The 9954-nt window shown below is 40.0% G+C and overlaps 1 pseudogene; it reads left to right on the plus strand.

Annotated features, from left to right (window-relative positions):
* Positions 1 to 754: 754 nt before the first annotated feature.
* Positions 755 to 6143, plus strand: LOC119597557 (annotated as a pseudogene).
* The last annotated feature ends 3811 nt before the right edge of the window (positions 6144 to 9954 follow it).

The following is a 9954-nucleotide window of genomic DNA, read 5'->3' on the forward strand; positions in this document are numbered from 1 at the left end:
AAGGAGGCACGCAGAAGTCTTGATGTAAGAGAGGCTGTGACCTGGCAGGGGAGACTTATGCAAAAGCTGCTCCCTTTTGCAATGAGCTAGCCAGGTGGAAGCTGAAGCGGAAGCAGGGCAAACACTTAACACTATCTAGGCTACCACACCATCGCTTCACATCCCCATGCACTGAAGCACCCACCCCACACACACAACCATATTATATTATATATTATATATATATATAATTATATATTATTATATATATTATAATATATTATTAGGGATGGGCGGTACTATTTTTATTAATTTTCGATTACTTTCACCCGGAAATTGATTATACAGTGCTATATTTGTAGATTATAAGTATAAATTTATAATTTTACTGTACTCTCTCTCTCTCTCTCTCTCTCTCCCTCTCTCTCTTTCTCCTTCTGTGTGTGTGTGTGAGTGTGTGTGTATGTGTGTGTGTGTGTGTGTGTGTGTGCCCATGTGTGTGCATAGATAATATGTCTATTATTGGCAAGTGTTTTCCTTTATTATAAGCTGGTCTGGTTTGCCCAAAGAATGTGAGCTGACCCTTTAGATTTCCCACCTAATTACAACACATGCTTTAAAGACAAATATAATTGAATTTCTCAGAAGTACATAACAGACCAAAGACCTCCCCTTTTCAGAGGCTTTGGAATTGCGCAGAGGGACTTTTGGCACTGAGGCGTGGACAGGGAACGAGAACAGACATTTTAACATCCTTAAACAGAACCCTTTAAAGATGGCAACGCAACAGCAACCCTCCAGGCCAACCCAGCTCACAAGGCACACGTGAATGGCTTCCGGTACCAGGTGGCTGTGATCAAAAAGGGGCGGGCAGTGTTTGTGCGGTGGTTGAGTGGCTGTACCAAGGAAGGCCATGTATTAAAAAAGCCATTTCTTTAGTCTGGAAAGTCAAGAGCAGACTAAAAGCGGAAGTTAACAGTGAACAAAGGACACTTTTAGAAAAAGGGTGCCCGTTTAAGGAATTTGATATCTCTCTTCTCTACATCATTCTTTAACTTATGTGCGGACTGGCTGACCCCAGTAACCCTGCTTTGGACTTCTCCCCCTTCGGGGCAACCTTTGGAACATCTGCTTCATAAACTAAAACTGATGAGGAACCACATTGCCCCACAAATGATGTCCAGCAGATGTCGGACCGGAGCTATTTAAAAAAGTTGAGAAAACTCAAATGTTTGTTTTTCCGAATCCTCCGACTACTGGAACCGATGCGGAATACATCCCCACATATTCCGTGATCAGGTTTGGGAAAACAAGCAGTATTTCCAAGGGCTTCTGCAGAAAGTTAGAGAACCTCTAGAAAGTAGTGACCTGAATAACTTCCCACAACTACAGCAAGAAATAAAAGTGTTTTTAAGAAGCACTTAGGAACAAAGTAGAAAGAGACAGTCCCGGGAGGGAAATTCAAGGGCTCCCAAACCCCCAATTGTGGGACTGACTCTCGCTCATTTGGGGGTTATCCAGATCTGAAAATCCAACCTAGTCTAAATTTCACCAACCTGGTAATCGTGGAAGATACGTCAACTCTATCGCCATCTCAGGAGCAAAAACATCAGCCCTGCAAACATTTCCCACAAGAATCTGCTACAGGTTTAAACAGCGAAATGGTCGCCTGCCTGAAGTGATTGTAATATCAGGTTTGAAGGAGGAATAGGGAACCACGCTGCTGAGCACATGCTGGAGATGTGGGTGAAAGATCCTTCACAAAATTGAGGGACTTCAAGACGCTTCACTGTTACTATACTTCAGCTGCGAGGCTGCACAATCACAGTTGGAATAACCTACTCATGAGTCTTCTTGATAACACATTTCAGGATCTGGACTTACTACTGATGTTTTTGTTGATCTGTTCCTTGCAATGAACATTGTTGTTCTGTTGGATGGTTTTTGATGAGGGGAGCAAAAAGGCAAAGAAACTCATTACTGATCTCTTATGCTACCCAGGAAACATGCGTATTGTGATAACCACAAAACCAGGCTGTGCAAAAGAACTAACTCAGATAATGAAGAATAAAAGGCAGGTAATTAATGTTGAAATCAGGGGGATACGGCGGGAAGACCGGGCACATTTTATTGAAAGTACTCTGGCTGCACTTGTACAAGATACAAAATCGCAGGGAAAAAACTGAAGGAGAAGATTGTCACAAATCTGAAAACCATTAATTTAGAAAAGGGAACACTGGACATTCCTTTAAACCCTGACACTGGCAGTCATACGTTTAAGTTAGAACCCAGGTCAAGCTCCCCCAGACATCTACGGTTTATTTTGACAGCCCTTTTGATGGACAAGATCGGGAAAGACTGGCAAGAAAAGACATTCATGGTGTCAATGAAGAAGTAAGCAATACCATGAGTTCCAGAAGGCGATTGCTCTCCAAGGCCTTAAAACACGTGAACATGACCTGTTGTCAGAGACAGTAGAAAAATTAAAAGCAAAGTGTGAGAGTCTAAATTTGCCTTACAAGGAAATATTTTCTGGATTTCTGGGCTCCCAAAAAAATCCCGACAAGGCCTTTTTATCACTGTTATTTTGGTCCCTTTCCCACACAATCAGTTCCCAAGTTACTGGCTGCTGGCTACATAACCACGCAGCTGTCAACAATGCAATTACCAGATTTGGCAGAGTTCAAGAAATACCAACTTTGACTGACATTGAGACAAGGAGAAAAATTTGTATGAAGGTATTACCACTGGATGAAGAAATTGTAGAACCATGGTGAGAGGTAATCCTATTTTTGCAAATTTATGCAGATGGAATTGAGGAAGCAAACGACTGTCATGGCTTAGTATATCAACAGAGAGTGTATTTTATTGGTAGATATTTTGTTTTAAAATTACTCGTATTTTAAACAATGTCACATAAGGACCTACTAGGCAAAGTTTGCAACAGCTATTATCAATTTCATCTTATACATTGGGCCAAATATCACTAGAAGAATGTGACAGAATATTCCAAATGGGAATGGTTTAGAACAAAATCCAAAAATAGTGAAGTATGTGCCAGTATACTGAAAGGGGCGAGACATCCTGAGTATTGGTGGGAATTACCTCCTGGCTTGTGCCTCTGGTTGACTACATGAAGCCTTGCTCTCTGGAAGTATTTACGGAAAAGAAAGAAGAAGAACTGAGACCGAACCAGCAAATCTGCGCTCTCGAAGAGTTGGCTAAAAGGACATAGAAATTAGCCTTCACATACGGTCGATTTGGGACACTGACATGTCTGAGACCTGTCTCAAAATATTCAATTGTAAAGGAACTTTGGCCCCAACTGACGAAGTTTAACGCTCTTTGGCGGCGTCAGGCATGGAATTCCTCCCAGAGAGCCTCAGAAAACTGAAAACCTCATCTGACGGGGAAAGGGGATGATGGCTTGCTCAAGAGGCTTCCTCTCCTGCGGAAAACTTCATGACTTGAGTGAGTTCACACTTCACTGGACAGAAGTCATTGGGCTGATCTGCCGGTGGTTTCGTATACAAAGATCAATTACTAGCATTTTACTACTAGCTTTTTTTTTTTTTCAATAATTTCCAATTTGGTGAAAAAATCAAAAATCAAAATGTAAAGCGAGCACACATGCTGTGTGAATTTTGCAGGTCATAGATTCCATGAAATATTAGTTTCTTCTGGGATGTTAAAAAATTCCTTATATCAAAATATTGTCCAATATCCTTTCCAGTATTGAATTTTTAATTTACTGGGCTGTGATCCTTTATTGTCTGAAGATGAGATTTGGGAGTGATGTGTACTCCTCCTGAAAAAGGTATATATCTTTGCTCTCAGAATTCAACACCCCATGTTTACACATCACCAGGCTAGCCTACGTCCAATACTGCTTTCAACATATGTGTGACAGCTTGTCCCCCATTCTTTCCTTAGATTTTTTTTTTTTTTTTTTTTTTTTTTTTTTTTTTTAAGGAAGAGAAAATCCCAGCAGGTTTCAGAGCACAGCATTTTTAGAGAGGAAATAAATACATCATTCGTGAATGAAGTCATGAAGGAATGCTGAGCCTGCCACCTTTTCAGACTTCTCTGGGTCCCTGACAAAAGTCGAGATAGAGCTTCTACCAAAAGTTCTTCAAAAACTAACGTTACAAAAGACGGGAAGGCCTGCGGGCTCTGGCTAGGAGGCTCCCACATCTCAAGTATCTTTATAGGCTAAAGGGAAGAGTTCTTAGTCCTTTGTGACATGTGTTTAATTCTCTATGATGTGTATGAATGGAATGATGAATCAGTTTAGTTAAGAGAGTAATAACTATATCAAGACAGTCATTATAGTTGTAAATTTTCGCATTTAGCTTCAACTTGTGAAATCTGTGAAAACTTTCATCTATGACAACCATTCTCTTCCTTCTCCAGAAATATGCCTGCTGGATTGTCCATGCCTGACACACTGCTTGACTTGCCATACGAAAAGGGTTCTTGAAACTGACCTGCGGAAGGTTCTCCCCCCATTGCTGTGGGTGTGTGGGCGCCCTGCAGGTGCTCCTGACCACGCGAACAGAGAAGGCCTTGTCGTGTTTCCCTCCTTGCTTGCGGTAGGTTCCGCTCTTCTCCCTGTTTTCTGCCAATGGGTGGTTTTCGTCTTACAAAAGGAAAAGGGGTTGTTCCCCCTCATTATGTTAGGTGGTGTTTCCAGCTTACGATACTCTGTCCATTTTATGAAAAGGAAGAAATGGCTACTTAACCCTAGAGCGCTTTAGAGAATAAATAATTATGTATTTGTTGAAGGCAGCAAATTTTACTAGAAAAGTAATACAAATATTTGTAAATAAATTTCCTAACCCAAAATGTAGGGTTTCACATAGGTATGAGGAACCAGGTGATTTAGAGTGATAATAAACAAGAAAAAAAAAGTTTGCCATCAGCAACTTCCCGGGTTGTGTTTCCCTTGCCATTAGTCCTTTTCTGAGACCTAAACTTTAGTGTAGGTGCGATCCCTTTCTGTCTCATTATGTGCTGGTCCTTCTCTCCCTTTAATGATCCTGAAGTCATACTCAACCTTCCTCAGGCCTTTGTCAAAAGAGCTCAGGGTTCACCTTACTTTATGACAGATAAAATTTTCGAGACGATTAAAAGAAGAGCTGATCCGACGCGAGACGATCAGCGTCCGGTCCTTCATATCTTGGCCAAAACAGATTAACGTCGAAAGGAAAAAGCACCAAAAATTCCCGAGGAGGTGAGTTTTCCTTCTGTGGTTTTTAGGGTTTTTGGTTTGAAGTCTGTCTGACACATTTCCCTGAGGATTCGCATGATGATCTTAATTTTCTGTCTGTTGCCTGTTTCTTTTGTATAAAGCAGATTTAAGAGAAATTGTGATACAATGATTGAAACATTTTATTTCTCTCTGTCGACCGCTCGAACTCTCTGTCACACTCAGACTTAATATGAAAATAAAAGAGTAAGGAAACAGTACGGGGACAAAAACAGATGAAATTGTAATTAATATTCTAAATAATTATTTTCTTTATGTATAGAGAAAGATACCATTTTTTAACAACCAATTCCTGTTTCATTTTTTCCGGGTTATTGCACTGTGACCTAAGGGGAAAGCCATCAAAGGAAGTCATAAGAGACAGACGGAGAGATAATGTACGCTGAAAGGCCTACGTGCAATACAGAACAGAGAGAAGTAAAATTAAATTGAAATAAAATAACACTGTAAATTAAAAAGGGAAACAAAATCCATGGCTTTTTGGTCATAAAGCCTCCCCATCACATGGTAAAACCAAAAGTAGATCCTGATGACTTTTTAGTCCTATTCAAAACGTGTGCGAGGCGAAGGATCCTAAATAAAGGATAGGAATGAAAGCGAGGAGCCTCAATAAAGAGTAGGGATACGAAAGGGAAACCACAGTAAAGAATAGGAATATGGAGCGAAGAAAACCCTTTATAAAGAATGGATGTAACCCAGTATTTTTCTCTTCCCCTACCAAAAGGGCCTCCAACAGTGCGATATGATTTTTTTTCACACAAGTCTGTGTGTGCTATAAAGTCCTCTCATTATTTATATTTTTGTGCCAAAATCTGTACCATACAGTGCTGTAGCCACTGCTATCACATCGGCATGGCATAGCTGCTGGCATCAGTATCGCGTATATCATCTGTAGCCGCTGTCATCAGCATGGGTACGGCGTGGCTGTGGCATCAGCATCACGTATATATCCCCTCTCTAGGGCTCGGGATGATAGTTCCTCTCATTGGGTCCGATAAGGAAAATGCCTTTGTCGTGTTCCTCCGTGCTGATATATGGCTGATTACGTCTTGCCCAAGTATTGACGAATAATAGTGGGGGCCCATCAGGGTTTTATAGAACAGTTTTGAGTGATTACTGGCTTGATAACACGGACATAAGGACCGATCCGAGGACTTCTGTTAAAGACCTTGACTGTTCCCGCTATGCGTATGTCCCCATACACATACATGTATAGATGTAGATACATGCCATGTATATTTTGTTTAATTTAAGTAACCGGATGTAATGACATTCGTAGCAAACAGTAAAATGTATTCTTTCTGTAGTTGTAATGTTTAAGTTCGGGTATAAAAGTGAATGGAATTGTGACAGTGGCTATGATTATTATTATATTGACTTACGATTGATATTGTATTGATTACGGGTTTGGCCGCATTCCAATAAATGGTGAAGCGAGTACGACGCAGTGGTATCAGTCACCTTGAAAAAACACGAATAATCTAATCGCGTGAAATGGCGCTTACAGTCTCTCTCTCTCTCTCTCTCTCTCTCCTCTCTCGTCTCTCTCTCTCTCTCCTCTCTCTCTCCTCTCTCTCTCTCTTCTCTCTCTCTCTCTCTTCCACAAAATCCACCTGATTTAGCTATATTTTTTGTAGCAGGTAATGCTTTGGTTTAGTGCAAATTTATTATTAAAGTTTCACAAATTATATTATGAAGTTCAGAAGGGTCATCGTAAGCCGTCCTATATTAAATTTCATCAGTGTCTGAAATAAAAGTTCCGATGTTTGATTACCCAATAGAAAAGTTCCATGTTTGATTACCCTTTTTGAAAGAGGATTTAAAGACGCTTCCCCCATGCCTCCCCAAAGTTATTGCTAAGGCATAGGCTGTGGACAGCACCTGAGTCACCCTACAGCCTCCCGATCCGGCAGACAAACAGACAGAGGAACTAATGATTATTGTGGACGGTGATATTGATAATTATGATAAAGATAATGATACTGATTGTAATAATAACAGTGTTGATAATAATGATGTCAACGGTCAGACTTATGGTATTTAGGTAGAATGGTATTTTTATGGGTAATCCTGACATGGTAAGACCGCTATACACCATAATTTGAATTTTCCAATGGTTGTAGGGGTAGATGGAATGGTAGTTCAGGGGAAGTCCACATTCCATTGAAGCTAAAGTGTGTGATGTTCATCCTATGGTGTGGATAAGCCTTTAGTGTTTTGCAGGGCACTATAGACACTTTGTCTCGGGGACATAGGGGTAATAATCTATAGTGCTGGCGTGGCACTTGCGCCGCAGTCAGTACTACCTGTCGTCGAACAAGAACGTTCGTGAGGGTATATCTTTGGTAGATTTCCCAAAGTCCGGTAAAACCGTACTGAATTCCGTGTGACCATACTAAGTACACTAGATGAGTCTACGCTCTTCGTTATTCTCCAAGGGGAAAAATTGGACTCCTCAGGAGACGAGAGATTCACTTGTATAAGTAAGTACACTTTTAAATGTAAAAAATTATTTCATGGTTTTATATAACCAATTGAGATAATACTAAAATAAAGTGAAATATACAGAAAGGGAATCACACGTAAAATTGGACGTATTATTCTTATAACAAACACTGAACTCACTCCAGGGAGAGTGGAATAATTTCTATTATCCAGTGGCCCGTACGCAGGATTTTTTTTTTTCTTTTTTTTTTTCTGTATCTAGGGTGGTAAGAGTATATAAAAATCAAATAGAGCACTAGGTAATAACTAGTGACTTGGCAAGGAAATTCACCTCGACTGCCTACCTAGCCACTGGGTGGCCAAGCCAGCCCAAGTCAGTGCTGATCCCAAGCCCGGGTGAATAGAGAGAATGATTACCTAAGAAAGGTAACACCGACACTCTCCGTGGGAAAAGGGAAATGGGGACCCTACCACGTACTCACTCCAAGAGCATCACAACATGGAAACTGCACTTAAGTATCATGCTGTGACCACGGCGGCTCGACATGAACCTACCTTAAAAAAAAAAAAAAAAAAAAAAAAGGTAATAATAAGGATGATTAGGGGGAAAAAGACAGAGGTGCTAAAAATTATTGTGGACGGATTGACAGCGATACTGATAATAATGATAAAGATAATGATGTATTAATAATTATATTAAAGATACGATAATGAGTATCATAATAATAATAATAGCAACTATATTACTGACAATATCTATGGTAATCATAATCATCAGTCATTTTTTTGTATGGCAGGAGAACTCATCTTCCCTGCGTGTATGAAGCACGTTTGACTGATGGGTGCAAATATTCTCGTTGTGGGGATCATAAGACACAGAGTTGCTGCGCTTAACTATGTACTGAGGAGATCATCCACGTGGTACTACAGAGGGTTGTTTACTTTTCAGATATAAAACGTCGTTAGGATGGTATAGATAAAAAAAACCATACTTTGACATGGGTAACTTAACAAAATAGATTTTCACCTTTAATTAGGTAATATGGGGTATATCATAGGCACTGAATAAAAGTCCTTATCTAATAACCATCTTGATTATTCCAACATCATTATTATCATCAACACCGTTATCATGAATATATGAGAATCATAACTACAAAGATGATAGGAATCATGATTGCAAGAAAATGCCAAGTTTTTGATAAAGATAGTAATAATGATGATACCGAGAACTTCTTAATAGTCCTTTCCCTTTATGCGATAAAAAAAAAGAAAAGAAAAAAAATGAAAAAAAAAAATTTCAGTGATTTTTACTCAGCAGATAATATTCTTTTAGTTCGTTACCCTCAGGGAATATAGATTTTCTATGGGTTTTTTTCTTTTATTTTTTCCTTCTTCGTTCTCCCTTTCGTAACTCATCATTTTTCACTCGTCACTGAATTACAAAATGCCTTCCGTGAGAATTGTTACTTGACAAAACCTTAAATACCACTTACACTATGATTTCTAATAATGAAATCAGAATCATCCTCATGCCCCAAAAAATTGTACATACAAAACTAATTTAGACAATAAAAACCCTCCTTATATATTTTCCATTCCGAATCCCAAACTGCCGAATACTTTAGGCTCGTCGTCCGTCCCGGCAGTGAGCAAGATGGCGTCGCTGGCGAGGATCGGCGGCCGAGTGATTCGCCTAAATCCCTCCGCTTTCCGGCCGCCTTGGTCAGGGCGGGGGGAATCTCCACCTCCAAAAAGAACAAGGACACCGTGAACCTCTCGGACGCCCTCGGGGGACGGGTCAAGACGCAGAAAGCAGACAGAGGCCGTGGCGGAGAAATGATTGGTCCGGGGCTTTTTATTTGCAGATTCTCGGCAGGGAGGATGGGGCTGGTTTTTGATTGTTATTTTTTGCCAGATTTTGGTATTTTTTGGGACTTTTGTCTGTGTATTCGTGTATTTTGAGGGAGGGATTTTTTTTTTTTCTTTTTTTAGAAATATTTGGCTTTGTTTTGAGGATCAGCTGTTCTGCCCAAATTTTTCGATTTTCGTTTAAAACCCACTTTGGTCAGGGATAGAGAGAGAGGGCGATTACCTACGAGGGGGATTTGGGCAGAAATAGAAACGAACTTATTATTTATTTTTTTTTTTTTTTTTCCCTTCTTTCCCCACAATACCTTCATGTACTGATCGTGATGATTTTGGTCGTTGGTTTCCTCGCGGCCTCTCAGGACGTGTTTATGTAGGAATTAAAGCCGCAA

The sequence above is a fragment of the Penaeus monodon genome, chromosome 39 (assembly GCF_015228065.2).
Source record: "Penaeus monodon isolate SGIC_2016 chromosome 39, NSTDA_Pmon_1, whole genome shotgun sequence".
Taxonomy (NCBI): domain Eukaryota; kingdom Metazoa; phylum Arthropoda; class Malacostraca; order Decapoda; family Penaeidae; genus Penaeus; species Penaeus monodon.